The 19564-nt window shown below is 37.0% G+C and overlaps 1 long non-coding RNA gene across 6 annotated transcripts in view; it reads right to left on the reverse strand.

Moving 5' to 3' along the window:
- The window catches only part of LOC108251109, a 113029-nt gene that overhangs the window by 36978 nt on the left and 56487 nt on the right, over positions 1 to 19564 (reverse strand). Inside the window, exons 3-8 of one of the 6 annotated variants that reach the window (XR_003038538.2) lie at positions 18516 to 18553; positions 18076 to 18104; positions 17470 to 17540; positions 16396 to 16555; positions 15389 to 15555; positions 12450 to 12527 (exon numbers count right to left, since the gene is read on the reverse strand). This is a non-coding gene — a long non-coding RNA (uncharacterized LOC108251109). Of the gene's footprint in view, positions 1 to 12449; positions 12528 to 15388; positions 15556 to 16395; positions 16556 to 17469; positions 17561 to 18075; positions 18105 to 18515; positions 18554 to 19564 lie in introns of all 6 variants that reach the window. The other 5 variants (XR_003038541.2, XR_003038537.2, XR_001809328.3 and 2 more) reach the window with 5 other exon arrangements.

Here is a 19564-nt window from a genome sequence, read left to right on the forward strand (position 1 = left end):
CATTAAGGCTCAAAACAGGAAAGCAATTTGCTGTCACATGGCTTTTGCTACATTAAAAAAACATCCCGTTAACCATTTGGAATTAGAGTCATTTGGCAAAAGACACTCTTTGGTTCTCTAGTAAAATAGGTAATTATACAATTTCTTTCTTCCATTCCTTTCTTTCTTTGATTCATGGAACCAAAATGGGGAGTGGTGGATAGGGAGAGTGACTGGATGCAAAGGTAATTAAAATGGTTGGCTATCTGTTTGGTTAATGTTGGGATCAAGTCAGCTGAGAGCCTCTGAGCCAAAAGCAAGATGGGAATCATCTATTTCTCTGCTCAGTCTACCAGCGCCCAGATAGCTCTGATCTGGTCCATGTATCACCAATTCAAATCTCACCATCTACACAGACAAAGAACTATTCATAATGAAAAACTGGAACTGACTCTTCCTCTCAGCTTATCTCATTTCATTTAAGTACCAATTGCATAAAATCTCATTAGAAAATCTCAGTTGTGAAGGGCCTATGGTTTAAATTAAACCAACTCTAGGGGCCTGGATGTTTTAGCAAATTACATATTGTAACACCTACTTTGTTTGCTGTGCTTTGTATAAAGACAATAGTTTGGTTCACAGTTAAAAACAAATAAAAAATGTGTATGGGTTAAAATGACTTATAAACTATATTGCAGATGTGTTTTACTCTGTTATATAAATGCAAACCTTTAAGTGTTTAGACATCACTGTTTTTTTCTTTTCTTTTTCAAATGAAAACAATTATTTTATAATTATTCTTGGTTTTTGGAAATTTTGTATAAACTAATTCTCACTTTAAAAATTCAATGCACAGCTCTCCAAAATGGGTTATCTGTATCAGAATAATGTAACTCCAAGCCAGAACCTTTCCCATTTTTTATTCCTACCAGATTTATTTGAGGCCAACACTTATCTTGAACTTCAAGTTAACTGGTGTTTTATGAATAGTGTCACAACCATCTATTCATTGTTTTATTAGTTTAGTGGGCATTCTGTCCTACATAGACAACCATTACCTCACTTCTCTACAGGATTGAGGAAAAATATAATTTATTTGGTAGGTCTAAACACCTTTTTTTGGCCTCAAAGGTGTTTTATGGTTGGACCTGTGGAGCCCATTTAAAGTGAACTTTATGCTCAGTCTTGACCACAGGCATTGATTGTCAGCAATGGCCATAGTGTGGCTAGTTAAAGCTGTGCCTGCGCTCTCGCTGGGAGATGAAAATGAGGCCTTTGTGTGTAATGATCTGTGTATGAGGAGGCCACAGAGACAAAGAGGATGAAAAATTAAATAATTCCCCTACTCTTTCGGAAGAAGCACTGCACCAAGCAATGCTTGGCTGCTTACTATAAGATCTGATTTCTGGACAAAAATTAAAAAGAGAGGGTAGGGAATGAGACAAAGGGATTAGGAAAAAGAAATAAATGGCTGAATACAGAGGCAGTAAATGAGAGCATCCTGATGCAGAGAGCTGAGTGTGGATGGCCCTAATGGGGTATGCTGATGTTAACTGTCTGGAAGCTGACCACCACAAATTTCTGCCTTTCTGCCCACCACAAATCAAGGCTCACAGGGCAGACTCTATGCTAATTGGTACAAAATGACAGTGCATAACAAGTATAATGGAGACATAAGTCTGTTTTAAGAGGGGTGAAATGATGGGTAAAATGCTCCTAATCATGTAATCTCACCTTTAAAGAAATGGTTGCAACTTCCTTTCTTTTTAGTAGAGAGCAAAAAATCAAAACAAACAAGGATGAAGTCTATGAATGAATGAAAATATATTTTATTGCTAAAAATGTTCATAATGGGACAGAGTCAACATGTCATGTCTGTTTCTTTTGGTCAGAAATAAGCCTACCAGTATAATGGCCTTATCAGGTCTAAGCAGGAGACAGAGCACTCTACAAAGTTTTCAGTTAAAGGCCCAATTTAAAGGTGTGCCTCTTTCTTCTGTTCAGCCTGAACTCTGATGCACTATTATGAAAAGTTGCAATGGCAACCTAATGAACTGTTCTCATTTTGATAGGTATGGCTTATGTATTAAGGATCTTTGCCATTACAGACACTTTTAAAATAATTTTATTCAGCTATTTTACTATTTTTTAAACCTGCTTAAAAATAAGCAGGTTAATGCTAAGATATACTCACACGTAGGTCATGGTGCCATGGTTCAAATTACTAGGATAAAGGGAGGTTTTGCCAAAACAAAATAATTTAGCTCCACTCCACAAATGGCAATAGAAGAATATGTGCATATACTACATTCTTCATTCACTAACATAGGCTAAGTAAGTAAGAGTTTTAAATTCAAAGCAAGACTATTTTTGGATATCCTTACACAAAGAACTACGATATTACTGCCCAACACTAACAGCAACACCTAAAGGTAGTCAAGCAGCTAACAGTCAAGACTATGAAAGCTGCACTACACCACTGCTTTACAGTGAGGTTGTGAGCCACAAATAAGCAACACAATTCCACTGTGAATACCACTTCTATTCATGATCTGACATTATAAGTAGTTTGCAAGATGTGAGAATTGGACAATCATGTATTGTCAAAATTCCTGAAAAATGGGCACAGTTCAAAAACAGTGGCACTTCCTGTACAACAGCTGAATGAAACAACTCAAACAGCAGTGATGGAGGGTGTGAAGATACCAGTCATTGAAAACAACATATGGTTTTAGAGCCACTGGAGGTTGTAAATGCAAAAAAAAAAAACACTGCTGCATATAAATAACAGGTTCAGACATTACAAGGAATTTAAAGACAGTCTGTTTATGGCTGTGTAAAACCCCTTACATGACCCCATCCCTAAAGCCTCTAACTTCCAACCCACAGGGACCAGTGCCTGTTCATTTCACCACAAAAGGCCTCATTACCACAGCCCCTTTGCCATCATTAAGACATTTGCAGTGAAATTAATTGAAAGACAGATTAAAAATAAATTAAGAAAAATGTGTTGCAGAATGCCTACGTGCACTTCATAAATCACCCGGCAAAGCCAGGAGCTGGCTCCCCATAATTAACTGCAGACTATTTATTTTATCCTGACGGTATAAATTAGAATTCAGACGCACAGATTATATTAGGGTTGTCTGCCATGCGGAACTGCTGAGGGGTGTGCAGAATATTTTAAGGATACAAAGAGGAGAACAGAGAGAGGAAGGGAGAGAGAGAGGGAGAGAGATAATACGTAAGAAGGCAAACAATATGTAAATGCATACAAAGCAGAAAGATAACATTTGCGTTCTATAGTGAAAGTATTTATTCAGACTCTGCATAGGGAAACAGCAGACGACACAATTAAGAGCAACAATCAGGGGCATGATTAAATGAAACAACACACGCTTGATTAAATGAGCTGTTCCATCAACTCCTCATCATTACAAACAGGATTCAAATTCGGCTACAAGTTTAACCAGTGCTGCTTGCATAAAGCCTGTGATCAGCAATGACATAACACTGCCCAGAAAAAGCGCTCCTCATTTTTCCCTGCTAGTTCCTCTCCTGCTGTATCACAACCTGGCCACTTCACATGCAAATGCACACTAAACCTATTCTGCTGATCAGCCTCAGACTCCCCCTCTCCCCACCATAGACACACTTGTGTCTGTCAGCATCTCTCCTGCTATCTGTGCACCTCTCAATGTTACAGTCGGTGTTAGCCACACACTGCCTCCTCGTGGGCACACTGCCCATACTGGCACAGAGCCAGACCCGCTCTGCCACACTGGATGGGCAAAATACATCCTCCCTCTCTCCATACTTGAATTCCCAATACATCCTTTTATCAAAACGCCCGCGGCCCTCTCCTCTGTCTTTTTTCTGCACCACAGCTGAGATCAACACTTTGAAAGTATGCCCTCCAACCAGCCAGAGAAAAAATAATGCTAGCACTCCAGCACTACTGCAAGGGAACAAATAAAGCACTCAACCATTTGAATGCTCGGCTATTATGCAATCACAGAGAAGGAAAAACCAAGTCATCTACAAACAATGAGACATCAAGTCACTTAAAGAGGTATCAGATGTATACTAGGAGAACAATAGCAGGCCTTGTAAATCCTGAGATGTATTATTTTTTTTGTATTTTAAAAAATAACAAATTGACTGGACTGCAAATGTTTTACTAGTGAGAACTTCAAATGATCAATTACACTCACTTATCAAATCATATTTCATGGCATATATGCAGAAGCTTCTCAATTTTTTTTATTGTTACTGTAGTTTATTCCACGTTTGTCATCTATTTTCTTTTCTGTTTTTGGGCTAATTACCAGTGAAGTGAGATAATATACTGGGATATACCGGTAATGGGCATAACAACAATATTAGGTAGTGTAGCTTTAAGACTTAATTTTTTCTTGTTTGTTCTGTGAAACTAAGTGCCCCACTGTGACAACCTCACAGAGGGAGACTTGTGTACCATGCTGTTATCAACACAGACTCCATTTAAATCCTACTGTTTCACAAGGTTAAATCTACTTCCCTTCTGTGTATAATGCCAATTTCAGCCGTGTGTGTAGTGTACCTGTATTTTGATTTTGAAGATTCCTGTCTATTTTTTTTATGTTTTGTTTTTTTCTTCTTATGACTACGGGGCAGTGTGAAGGGTGAGACAGAAGGTGATGATCAAACAGTTAATGATGGTTAGCTGGCTTGATGTTAGCTATTTGAGAGATACTTGAAGAAAAAACATTGTATAAGCCATGATAAATCACTGTATTGGCTGACAGCACTTTTTCATATTCAGCATTCACAACCAAAACTTTACCTAGCTAGTGCTAGCAAAGCATGTACCTTAAAATAATAAGTTGCTTTTTAACAGTCATAGCACAGAGAACAACCAGTCAGCCTCAGATGTATAATTTGGTTTCCCCGGTGAGTAAAAAGCCTTGGAGGCGAGTGCATACACAGCAGTCATGTTTGTTAAGATACATGGCTAGTGTTGGTCTTTCTTCCCAAGCACCAAAAAAAAAAAAAAAAAAAAAAAAAGGTAAATCACCAGAACAGGAAATAAATATATACTTATTAAATTCTGCACACTGCATACATTCACCTCCTTAACATATTGCACAGGCACAGCGCAAATGTGCAGCATTGCATATGGGCAAAAACATGCCATGAAAAATGACAGCAGGGAGGGGTAACTGCAGACCTAGAATATAATGGTGCGTTGAAGCGGAGGAGAAATAATCATACCTAGTGGTTGGGAAAGGGGGGATGGGAGAAGCACGAGGAAGATGAGTCTGTGCCCCGTAGCAGGGAAATGGAGCTCCACTGCTCTGCTGCTGGATGCCTGAATCCCCAATAACACAGCACAAGACCTCCTTTCAGCAAAGGGCAACACTATGCAGCATCTGTACTCTAGAAACACCATTACTCTGACACTCCACAAAGGGCGTAGATATGCAATACTAGATTATCAATTTAATTTTCAAAGCTGAAATACTACCAAAACAGTAACAAAAAACATTTATGCCAATCAAATCAAATTACTTAGTCAATTTCAGCAGTAAGACTAATATTGTAGCTGTTTTATGTCCTTCATCAGCTTGTGATTAGTCCTAAAAGTAGGTAGCAATTCTCTTTTTGGCCATTGGGTGTCTCTCTTTCACTTTGCATAACTGAAGCCCTCTCTCTCACCACACGGGGATCCTCCACTCCTGAACTCCCATCTACACATAATATATACACCACCATTTGAAAATGGCAGCTTTTTGAAAATTCACCTTGATTATCAGACATTAAAAGTGACTTCTCCAGAGCTGAGTGTCTGGCTAGGGGGATGGCTGCAGACAGCAGAACAATGCAGCAGGCTTGGTATTAATGCCTGGTTGTGGTGTGCAGGGAGGAAAGAGGAGCCAGCCCTTTGTTCTCTCCTACAGCCAATTATTTTTTACGTGTGCCTCTTTTCACAACAACAAGAGAGAATTTAATTTTAATGCACTCTCTGGAAAGAAGGGGGGAAAAAAAATCTACAGTATGAGATGGGGGCTAGCGTCAGCAGTTAAGTGTATATGCACACATTTCTGTATGAGGCAGAGATGGATGACAGGGGAAACAAGAATGACATCTACCCAAACACAGAAGCATGAATCCTCTCATGCAATATGCTAAAACACAGACAGTCTTAGTCCAAAAGCCATACCAAAACAGAACTGTACGCCATCTCACCCTTATGAAACAAAGACCAGAATAAAGACAGACAACAAAACAAAATTATTACATTATACAGCATAATGGTGCTGTTGATAGGGTGCACATTAACATGTGCATACCCAGGACATAACAGAAAAAAAATCATACTGTAAAAACAGCAAATAATCCTGATCAAGTGGCATTAAAAACAAATAAACAAACAAACAAAAAGAAAAACAACACACACAAAACAACAACATAGGATTGCTTTTGGTAGGTATGTGGCCAAATATTTTTCTAATTGGAAGGGCACTTTATCTTGCTGTCAGAGAGGCAGTAAAAACCAGTGCTGTTCCCAGAAGGAGAGGAACAAAGCTTGCCGGCCTTTTATTAGTGCTGGAGCTCTGATATATGCCTCTGCTCTAGGCTTTCATCAGGACCCTGCACCTAAACACATAAACAGACACGCATATACACACAAAGCACTGTTTAAAACTAGCTGCAGTGAACAGCAAATGCAGCTGCTGTCGAACAACTCTGCTACTGCATTTTCCACACACATTCAGCAAACGTTCAACCAAAAATTATAGCAAAAAATGTTTTTTACAATAAACAAACAAAAACCGCCAGCAGTACCGGAGGATATTGTTCGGGATTACAGGTTAAAATAGTAATAAAACATCAGTGTAAAAAGGCACGAGTTCAAATCCAAAAAGAACAAAGCAGCGCACAAAGAAAATCAAAATTTCAGTACAGCTAAACAGAGTGAAACAGTGCAGCAACCTGGCAATGTAAAGTTACTAAGTCACAAGAGAATAGAAAGCACAAAATGCAGCAAACACAAGAGCATAAACATTTATTTATGCAGTTCATGCAAAGCTTTTATTGTAATGGAAGAAATTCAAACTTCAGACTCAAACAAACAGGCACAAAGACTGACATGTACTCATGCACACACAATCGTGCACACACCCATGCAACTGGACTGACCTCACACAGGCTAAATTAAATTTCAGTCCTTGGGCGGACAACTAAACGGCTTGTGTGTGGCACCTACTCTACAGCACGGCAAAACCAATTCTCTGGAGATGGTGAAATTAAAGGGCAAATTCCTGCCTGTTTATGGTTCCCACTCCCACCCGTCTCTCAATCAAATGTTTTATTGGCAATCATTTGGTCCTAAAAGTCATGTTCTTGAGAGGCAGCTGGCATGGTGACAACAGCTGCTGGACAGAAGACACCCACTTCCAATTATTTACACCTGCACAGGAAAGCAGCAAGAAGCTCTAATTAACCCTGTGTAGAAAGGTTTTCCACACTTTTCGTCTGTCTTGTCCACACCTTTATGTTGTATTTTCTGTATTTTGGACCACCATCAAAACTGGTTATTGAAGAAAGCAGAAGAAGCAGCTATTGCTGTAGAATATGAATATCAGGTTGCGCAAACCAGTGGACCACAAGATGTCCAGAAATGGCTCATAAATAGAAAATATAAAAAACTACTTGAAATACTGATAAACAAAAATGCAACAAAAAAAAAAAAGACTAAATCAATGCACCGTGGAGGGCATCCAAATATATTTAAATCACTTCTTTATAGTTTTGGCTAAGATGTGAACATCTATAATTATACATGCAGTGTTAGGCAGCCATGTTAGACAATTTTGAATGTAGTGAAAGAGTCTTTGCTTCAGTCTTGGGTGGAGAAATAAAAGCAAAGCAAGCCTTCCGGTGTTTATTTTTTAAAATTTCTAGCACATGTTGAAATTTATGTCATTTGGTATGACAAACAAAACACAATTCTTAGTCATATTTAGACTCTACAAAGTGTTAGTTATTATTTTTGCTATTAACATATAAGCATAATGTGAGTATGCGTTTTATGCATACATTCTCAGTTCCTCTGTATATTGTATCACTGAGGCATCGTTTTCTACCCTGCAACCCCCACCCTTCTCTGCTGCTTTCTCCTGTTGTGTCTGGAAGCAGTAATCTGTTCCTGAGCTAGCGCTGGTGGGATTAGGTAGGGACTGAAGATAGGATATATGCGTCATTAAAGCGGAGAGCCCAGTGTTGCAGGAGGGGAGACAAAGTCAACAAAGGTGACTCTGAGCAAAGGAGACAAATAACAGGAACCCACATGTGCACCCAAAAGCATACATATACATGCACATATACGAATGAAAAAATAAAAACAAAACCTTTACTGTATACTCACAAAGTACATACATCTGCCTGCATCAGCACACACAAATAAAGTCTTATTTTCTCTCACATATAATTTTCTAAACCCCCAGTGAATAAGAATAATGTGGTGTTGCTGTAATGGATGTCTGAAAGGGGAGATGCATTAAACCAAAGGCACTAATGTAAAGAAAAGTATACAGTATACTCCATAGACAGCTAGCACTAGCAATGAGTGAATTCGTTGTGATGTCTAGTTAGTGTTATTGCTAGTAGAACGCTCCAGATGTACTCCACTTTCTTATGTAGTTTAACATATTTATTGTTATTTTTAAAAAGCAGCCACAATAACCATAGCATTACTTTAGTAGTCCTACAAATTTGCTGCTAAAAGTACTTTTTTTAGGAAGCTGTTACTTTTCAATACATTGTGTGCTCCATTGTTAGGCAAACAAGCATTCTCACCTTATTATTTCTTTGAACATTTTCAAACTTTAAACCCCATAGACTAAAGTTATGACTGGATTTAATAATTTTGAATATTACCAATATGTTGGATTTTAAAGCATTTAACAAGGTCAATGCTGAATAGGATTCAAAAACTTATAAACTTATTTTTTCAAGTTTTGATGGCAGTTATAACAAAATTGATTTAAAAAAATGCATCGCTTGCAGTCAGTCTTCAGCAGGGTAGAGAAAGGGTACTGGTAATGGCCATTATCATTTCAGATGAGCTTGTGGGCCATTTCAGGCTGAAATTATTTAAAACTTTCAAACTTGCAGTAAGATTATGATAAGTACTTTTACAAAGCTGTGGCACAGGAAGAAGTCTACAGGAAAAAATTACCTCATGAAATCTGAGTAAGAAAACACATCATGAATTGTTTCAAATACACTCCAACTTGTTTAAACAACACAGGCCACAAAGATGCAAACAAATGACCTGCCTACCTTACTAATTTGAATTACGTCATAAGGAAACTTTTTCTTAAGTGTGAGATTTACAATGGATTTTCCCCCAAAGCAATCAGAAAACACAATAAATTGCTGTTTTAAGTATGCCAGGCCTATATGTGGCGCTGTAATACTGCCACAAAAAACACCAGAAATAGGAAACAAGTCATGAAGCATGCGCATAAAGCTTACACATTGGATAGATATGAACTGTACACTGTATATTATACTATACTGTATAGTCAATAGTTTGAACTGTAAACACAACATAACCTCCAGCGTGGGACAGCTGGAGGTTATGTTTTTCCTCACAACATTCAAAGCATATCAGGGTAAAATCTTCAGTGTTGTCATTTAAAATTATTTCCATTTTCCACCGTTTTTAAATGTGTTCTTCAATTGATTTTTTTAAAGGTCAAAGAAACAGGTCACTATTACAACAATGTGGCCTGCCTACTCTGACGCTACATTCAGTTTTGATTGAATAAAGACTTTAGAGGACTTATTGTCTGTAGACTGTGGATATTGCCATTTTGACTGTTCGTCATTCAATAGAGCAAAAACTTCCAGATGGTGGAAGATTAAACATTTCGTGGAAGGTTTGAAAGAAACCTGTCACAATATGTAGGACTTTCCTCCTGCATCTCTCCTTAAATATATGGCCTCCCAAGAAAGAAAAGGGAGACTCTGATGACCCTCTCAATCATTTTCACAACACTTAGGAGAGTCTTCCTGTCAGTCATATTGAAGTTTCCAAACCAAGATTTGATGCAGCTTGTCAGGATGCTTTCAATAGAGCCCTGGTAAAAGGTGGTTAGAATAGAAGGAAAACTTCTCATCATTTCAGCTTTCCTTTCGGAAGTATGACTCAGTGCCTCAAACCCATAGAATTCATTCAACCTGTCTAGGAGGAATCCATCAATGACTTTCACTTGTGATATATGGCTTGCATTCGCTGCCATGTGCACCTTGTGTCTCTGGAATCACAAAATTCACAGAATTTGCCTATAATTGTTTCTATGTCAGCTTTGTTTTCTTGATAGCTCAGGAGGGGTTTCTTTATTCCAAATCCATGAGCTACTTTTTCTCATGATCTGAAGGCTGCTTTCCTAAATCACATTTTCCTAAGACCTCTGATGTCTTTCGCAGGGCTTTGATTTGCCCAGGTGGTGGAGGTTTTGATGATTGGGCACCACCCATCCACCCATGCGTGAGTCAGGGTGCTATCAGAGTGGTAGCCTCTCCAAACATGCTCTTGGTAAACAGAACCTGAGTTGCCCTTTAAGGTCAAACTGATCAGATTTTGCACGGCCTGAATTTGTCTCAATAATTTTCAGTCTGCAAGGATAGATCATTTCAAGCTCATTGACAAAACTCAACAACTCATAGTGTTAGCATTAGGCGGGATGTACAAAGCAACCAACAGTGAACAGGGAATTCTAAGAATTCTACTGTTATTGCACCAAGTTTTTGATATATAAACAAAATCCAGCACCTTGGGTTTTTTTGCTCTCTTTTTGTCTGCATGGAAGGATGTTACCTCATCTAGCTGGATTACTGAGTCAGAGGTGTTGCTATGGAACCAGGTTTCAATCAAAAATACAACACTTTTTTACCTTGTGTGTGAAATTGCATCAGTAAATATTTCATCTTATTTTCACAAGAAAACATATATTGGCAAAAATGAGCAATGGAAAAGTTAGCTTTAACAGAGCCCAGACATACAGTAAATTGCTGTATAGCTTCTTTCTATAACAAGAAGACTCAAATCTTTCAAGGTTGTTCTGGATTTTGAGTAATATCTGCTAGTTTTTCTTTCATGGTTTAAAAAAAAAAGGATTTTTATCTGAAGCAAGAGTAGCTGTACATTTATGCACATAAAATTTTTGAAACCCATTGTTTAGATATTTTGAGGATATTGTTTTCCTCTTTCTCTGAGGTCTTGTTTAAACAAATAAATTAACTGTTTATTTAGTATATAATGCTTTATTATATCTATAGTGTTTTTTTTTTTAATTTTTTGTTGCATTTTACTTCCTTGTAAAGGACTTTGATGGAAAGTCCTCTATAAATAAATGTATTATTGTTTATCATTAGAGCCAAACCATAAACACAGAGAAATGTAGTGACAATGTGTCTCTCCTATTTTAAAGTATCCAGACAAACAACTCATTTCTTGTCAAAACTCTGTCATTAGCAATATACCCACAGAGAAAAAAAAAACATCAACTTGTCTGCTTTGATGTTTACATTTCATCTTGAATAGATTGTCATCTTAGTTTCATTGTTGGGTCCTTAATCAAATGTATTCTAAAGGCATATTTAAACTGTTGATCCAGAACAGATTTAATTTAGTTGTCACAACCTGAAGTCTGACTGAAGAACTTATGTTCATGCTAATGGATCATCATGCTGAAAGTTAAAAAATGTCCATTTTGGATAATTCAGTTCTACCATCACATAGTATAAGCCTAAATTATGTAGACATTAAAATATCAAATAGATTTTTTTGCAGTATATTGTTGTAAGTTTTTAGATGATGTAATTGCCATTCCTTTTCATTTTGATTGGCTAACATATCTTTCAAGGTGGTCATTTAACTTTATACTTAGAATTTTACCAAACAATAATAGCACTGGATCTTGCGGCTTGCTAGGAAAAGAAAAACTGCTGTTTGTTGAGTAATTGTTGCTTCACCTATAAACTTTGTTATTATCCAAAGCAAGTTGTGCATGCAAAAGACTGTTTACATCACATAAAGTATTTAACCAATAGGCTGTTGCATCACTTCAAAATTAGGAGGTAAAGCAGAACAGTGGGACTACAGGAAAAGACATTCATTCCAATTCTATTAATTGGAATAATTTAATTTATAATTTAGGTGGTATTTAATTATTGAATAAAATGCTCTAACATTTGGGCTCCAAGCTGTTGAACCCCCCCCCCCCAAAAAAAAACAAACAAAAAAAAAAAACAAAACAAAACATTACATTCTAGTATCTTCATGGATCCAGAACTTATTAAATGCAGCATTTGTGATTGCTTGTTTATTATGTTGTCCAGTTAAACACATGTTGATACAGTAATTTGGGCATATCTTCAGAGGCTATATGATGAAGAATCTTTCAAGACAGACTGACCTGAGTTTTTTGCTCCTTCTTATATTTCCAAAGTGCTTTGCACTCTGCTCCAATTGTACCACACACCATTTTCTTAATCTGTAGAGGACATGACAGAGAGAGAGAGAGAGATAAAGACAATGCAGTACTGCAGAATAGTACAAAACAAGTAACTTGTACAAATCATTAATATCTGAAATATAAACCGATAGACCAGAAATCTATTCAAATACATTTTGACTTTTGTCAAAGAGACTGTTCACCTTTGAGTATGATTTCTAAGACTCATTAAGGCACAGAGTCTGTTTCCCATAACAAAGGTATTTCTACTTGCTTTTATTTTGACTTGCATTTTATTCTTCTAGACTTGACTGTCTACTGTCTTTACACCTGCCTAATTCAGGGACACACGTTAAATGAAGTTATTATTCTTTGCAGAACTGCTTACGTGCCCTTCTTTACTCTTTGCTTAGACTTTATTTTGAAACTGCCTAAAAGGTGCTCTGCAACCATTGCTTTCCTGTACAGATTTCCATATCACATTAATTATTGTACGACTGTTGTGGATTGTAAGTCATCCAGAACATGGATGGATGGATAGATGGATAGATAAAAATAAAAACAGAATGAAACAGGAGTGTTCTGTACTCGAAGAGGTTTTGCTTCCCTCCTGGGGAGCTTCTTCAATTCAAAACAGGGGAGTGTGAAGTTCCAACAAAGTGCTTCTTATACACTTTGTTATTCTGACTGGTTTAAAATTATTTTTAACTTTTAAAGAGTTTTCATCCATTCACATGTTAAGTACTTTTGAAATACTTACCATAAAATTATAAGCAAAAGAGCATGCCCTTTTGTTAGCGTCTATGGAAGACTTCTATGAAACAAATGGAAATCCAGTTCTAAAAATATCTGTGGAGCTACTGACTGTTGAACAACATTCACTTTTACAAAAATTACTACAACGAAGAAGAGAGAAAAAATGTTAACAAAGACTTATGAGTATAAGCTTTAAAAGAAGTCTTTACATGGTTTGGTACTACCTTAAAAATGAAAATTACCTTCAGGCCAAATTATTGTTACTGAGTTGGCATTGTAAAAAAAAGACTTAACACCCAGTTCCACAAGGGTATTATTGTAAGAAAAATAGTATGCTTTGTGATTGCAAGCGAACCAGTCACAGTTGTTATGCTCTGTGTTTCCTGAATGTGTTTTTGGCATGGTGCATACCAGGCTATATGGAAGTTACGGGAGATCCATGGCTGCATTATAGACTTCACATCAGCCTGATGCAGAAGTAAAAATTCAATGTTATACCTGTTGAAAGAAGCTGAACTATTTACCAACTGTTTGCCAAACTGTGTTATCTTTGGTTATAATATATTCATTTCATGACATGGTAACAAAACTGTCTTTGTGACAAACTGCTAGTAACAAAGTGCCCAAGGATCTGGGCTCTTTGCAAAATTTTATGTGAAGAAAAAATATTGTTTCATTCCTTGAGTTTTGGAGACTTTTTATGCTCGAGTCCCTTATGAGTCAGAATTAAGTGACTTAAGCAGCTAAAAAGCATTTCTCTGTCCAAGTACTCAACTAAAAATGAGTGAAAAAATCTGCTGAAGTCCAAAGAAGAACACTGAAATACCTTCAGAAAGCCTAAAAGACTACTGCTCACGACCACTTTAAAAGATTACAACAAAGTCTAACTCCTTAGAAGCAAAATTTAATTTAAAAAATGAGGAATGACTCAAGACTTTTGGAAAATACTGCATACACATTTATTTTAGCTTCTTATGTGTTTTATGATCATTTGCTTATTGGTGCTGCTAATGCATTTTTCAGGGTTAATAGAGCTTTTACACAGTTCATAGCTACACTATAACTCCAACTAAAATATGAAGCTCAATTTACACGAGCTATTTGTTGATAGTATTTATTATGAACAAATAGTTCTTTGTTTATAGGTGACATTTTGAACATAAAAAATGTAGAGTATCTTGTACAGCACTGTGAACATTGTTATGACTGCTCTGAAAACTAGAAACAGTCTGCCCAGAGCCTTAACAACAGGTGACACAGCAACCATCCATCAATCATGCCATTTGCTCTGATTTGTTGTTTTTCTGGAGCAAAAAAGGCAAGTATATGAACATCCTTTTTTAACCAACACATTTATAAATTCCTGGGAGCGTTCTGTTTATTGCTGTACATTACATTACTTTCTGTGATAGCGTTTCACCTCAATCTGCAACATTTGTGTTCCTAAACCTCCTGCAAATTTAAAACAAAGCCATCCTTTCTGTATTTTCTAATGATTTTGTCCATTACATATGAATTTAACCCATACATATAAAGCAACAATTTTACTGTGACAAATCGAAACACAGTGTTGTGTCAGACTTGACAACATTCATCCATCCATTCTCTGTTCTTCCTTGATCCTGTTCAGAGTTACAGGGCTAAGATGCCTGTCTCCAGCAGTCAGTCATTTGGCAAGTGAGAGATGGGCTACACTCTGGACAGGTTGCCAGTCCACCACCGAGTGACATAGAGATGAACCACTGTTCACACACACATACCCCCCCATCTACCACTCCACATCCAGTTAGGGCCAATTTACAATCACCTATTAACCACATGTTGTTGTTTTTTTTTTAACTGTAGAAGGAAACCTGAGTGCCTGAAGAAAACAAATGCATGTACTGTGAGAACATGCAAACACCATGTACAAGTTTCAAACCTTGGACTTTAGGGCTATAAAGCAATAGTGCTAACCAGCTGTCCCACTGTGTAGCCTAAGTATAATCCATTCACACAATATAAAGCATTGAGTAAGGCATTTTAATTTGACACCTCAAAATGTTGTATAGCTTGAAATCCATCTTTAGATAATGTTACAGGAAGCAATATAGGACTAAATTTAAGGCCTACTGGAAAAAAGGGTTTAACAGTGAATATTGTACCTGAGTTTGGAGCTCCTGGGCCTGTTCAGTCGGGCTCTGAAGATGCTTCAGGTTTTGCTGTGTACTGGCCCTCTCGAGATCCAATCAGCTCTTCACCAGGTCAGGAAGCAACTGAAAGATATTTGCTTCAGGATGTCCAACTACTGAACCACAAAGGAGGCAGGGTGCTGAGAAGAGGAGAAAAATCAATCCAGTGCATAGCGACTAGCCTCTCTGCTCAGCAAACCTGCTCACTCTGTCGTTAAGGGTTAGATGCACCATGCATCCCCATCCTCCTAAGCAGATATTCCCAAAAAAAGCTAAGCAGAATCCTATCCTTAACACATAGGCCTAAATCCTTTATCTGCTAATTTTGTGTCATGAGGATAGCATAAGATGGACATTTTTTCTCCAAAATCAAATTCACTACTTATTTACACAAATATTGTACATGCACACAGTAAAGGAATGAATGAATGAATGAATGAATGAATGATGGCCAACTCGTTTGGTTATAGTTTGTCAACTAAAATATGTGAAAAGAAATGCATTGAAAGCAAATGTTAAAAAACAAGTTGTGTTGACATAAATATTTTTTAACAAATACAACAAAGATAAAAAAATGTACAAAACTAAAGATATTGTTACAGTACAAAAACTAAAATTTGTGGATTTTCACTATATTTTATGATTACCAGAACTCTGAAAGACAAATTTTGATGTCTTACAACAATATTTTTTGCCAATACTGAAGCAATGTAACAATAAAATGTAAGCCTGAGGAACTAAGCTTCTATGGTGTGTACAAAATGGTGGGCAGTTTTAAAAACTGGACAACTCAATAAGACAGCCTGCGATATTAAACCGGCGACTAATTAATACAAACCTCCTGAGATAAATCAAAGGAGAGGAAGGGATAGAGGTAATAGAGCAAGCAAAAGACAGAGAGAGAGCGAGAGAGAGAGATAGAGGAAGAGGAGGGAGGTTGGGTGAAGGAAGGGAGGATAGCAAGCAGAAGACAAACACACCTAGCTTTGGTTCAGTTGGACATAGGCTTTAGTCCAGCTTGCCTGATGCTGCTGCAGTGTCACTGCTGTAGAAGGAATCAAGACGAGCCATTTTGGAGCCGAAGAACAGAACCAGAACAAGCGTTCTTTGACCACTCATCTAGATGTGGGCTGGCAAGTACTCCATAAAACCAACAAGAAGAAAAAAAAAAAAGCATTTCTTTCCACTTCTGTTCTGCTCAAAGCACTACTCTCATCTCAGTGTCCATTTTTGCCTCATGGAATGTGTCGAACAAAAGAGTCTGGCTGTGATTCCTAAATTAAAAATGCATTTTATGCAGAAATCCATTTCACGGAGTCGCTTTAAACGTGTCTCATCCGTTAGCACTCTCTTTCTTGTGTGCGATCCACACCGATAACCCTGGTCTAGCTTTCTTTCCCTCACAATCGCTCCCTCTCTCTCTATTCTCCCCTCCTAAACTGATCAATACTTCATTTAAATCATGACATTAGCCCACTACTAGAGGGAAAAAAAGAGAATAAAAACAAATGAGCAAAGTTACAAAGTAACCGATGATTTGTGTCAAATGAGTTTAAGATTTCTCTAAAATATGATATGGAAAACAAAGATTTTATGCAAGTGTGTAGGGCTGCAGTGCTGTTTTGATTTGAGCTCCAGACTGTAACACTGATCAATACACATTTAAATTGAGTCTGAAGAGTGCTATCACAATGTCTCATCAGAAAAAGGCAAACATACTATTCTAATTATCATCTCAAATGACTAGTTTTAGGGACACAAGCTGGATGCTGATAGAAGCATTATTTCATATTTATTCAGCAGAAATCTTCCTTTAGCACCTCAGTGTATAATTGCCTAATATATATGCACACACACACTTTTATCTATTCACATAATTCACAATGTGCAAAATCAATACTTTTCTATGCTCATAAAATGTGTCTCCATTAGATCATACAATAAGACGTTCAGAAAACTCAAAGCGAGACTTGCTAATTCCCTGGCGCTCATTGAAATTGCTGGCTGGAGTAGCTGGCTAATCTTCTTGTTCATCATTAAACCTCGATATTTACCTGAGCAGCCTTCGAGTCACGGGCCTGGCTCAAGAGCAGTACTTCTTCTAGACTCTGAAAGGTCTTTTTCGCTGAGATGAATGGAGAAATGCTGTTCAGGTCAGGATTTGTTTCCATAGAGAGCATAGACGAACACAGGTGAGAACGTAAGAAGAGAGAGAACATGCAGAGACTGAGTGTGAGCCCAACACTAGGCGGGTGGTGGTAGAAACGAAGCTGAAGTCGATCACTCTGGGGAGCATCACTTACATATAGTCTGGTGCCAATGTTGACCAATGTGCAATTAAGTAGACAGAGTAAAATTATTGATCAGGGGTTCAGGCTATTTTCTGTGGGCTAACTAGCCTGCCTGAGGTTGTGTGACAGCTGCTACAGCTGTGGACTGAGAACAGGGAGAAGCAATACAGGAGAAAGTGGGAGGAAGGGCAGAACAAGTTTTTTTTCTTTTTGTCTCTCTAGTCTTGATTTTGAGCAATGGACATTACCATTTTGGAAGCTATTGTTTTGTTACAGGCTTAATAAAAAATTACAATGAACAGTCACACATGAAAAGACAGAAGAATTCAAACATCTGATCAAAATATATTATGGAAAGTTAATAGTTACTGTCATTGCTGATACTTTGCATTTGTTGTCTGCAAAATAATGAGTGATATTAATGTCAGAAAACAACTAACAAAATTAAAGCTATCCAAAATCTAAACTGTCATCAAAGTGACAAGCGGCTGTTTTCAGGTTTAGCTTTAAAGTCTAAATAGACTTTACGATGCTTACAATGTGTTGAGGGGTAACAGCAATTTTAAGAATAATTCTGCTACTTTTTGGCACAGAGTTGGATCCAAGTACAGTATGTAGCTTATATTTCAGCCAGTGAAAAGGGAAACATTACACTGGTAGAAGAAAGACAGAAAAAAAACGGAAGTTTGTTAGCTATGATCAAAATATCAGGAAAAGACCTGAAGATGAAAATGGGATGATCTCTATAACAGAACAGGTATAATGAAAACAAGTAAGTCAACAAGAAAAGGAATAGCTAAATGTTTTACCTTAGCTCTCACAACTTGACCATTATTTGTGGATAGACCTAAAAAAAGAGAGAGAGAGTACTGCCTGAAAGATCCCAAAAGAATCTCATGGTACAACTGTACAATGAGTTTACAGAAAAAACAAATACAAATCCCTCAAACCAAAACTAAAGGACTTCTTGGCTGTAAACAAAAAACAGTGAACAAGATATAATAAATACCAGAACAGTGCTTCTATATATTTGTTTTGGTTGTGTATTCAGAATATCAGGGCTTGTATTTGATATATTGGAAAAGTAATGTTTGTAGCCACTGACATCCTTTACCACAAATGAAAGAATTTCATATACATTTATCCTTCTTAAAAAAAGAAAAAAAGAGGAAATAAAAAGAACAAAATAAAATGAATAGCTAAAAATGCAATAACATGTGTCTTGAGTGCTTATTATTTCAGAAAATGAAATTGTGTTTGTTAGGAAAGAATGTTAAGAATTAGCTGTGTATAAATGTTAAAAACTAAATGTATATATGTATATGCACAGCAGTGTTCCCCTTTTGCCTTCATTGTTGCTTCTTTCTTGTGTTTGAAAATCAATTTTGCTATTTCAAAAGAGACAGGCATGGTAAAAAAAAGGGCAGATAAAAAAAATCCCTCTGAAGGGATTGCTCATTCTTCACAGCTCCTATTGCCTCTGCATCAGAAGGACACCTTTAATATTTGGACTTTTCACGTCACTCTAGTCTAAATCCCTAGCAACCACCATAGCAACATACTCAAGAGTTCAACGTGAAATGCATGGCAAGTTCCCTCCCGCCATCCGTCAGAGAAAAAAGGAGAAAGAAAATAATCAGAATAAAAAGAGATACATGAGAAAGACCAAAAATTAGGAGGAGCTTAAAAACCACATAATACATGTCTTTATACAGGTGCTGGTCATAAAATTAGAATATCATGAAAAAGTAGATTGATTTCAGTAATTCCATTTAAAAAGTGAAACTTGTATATTATATTCATACATTACATACAAACTCATATTTCAAATGTTTATTTCGTTTAATTTTGATGATTA

The sequence above is a fragment of the Kryptolebias marmoratus genome, linkage group LG15 (assembly GCF_001649575.2).
Source record: "Kryptolebias marmoratus isolate JLee-2015 linkage group LG15, ASM164957v2, whole genome shotgun sequence".
Classification (NCBI taxonomy): domain Eukaryota; kingdom Metazoa; phylum Chordata; class Actinopteri; order Cyprinodontiformes; family Rivulidae; genus Kryptolebias; species Kryptolebias marmoratus.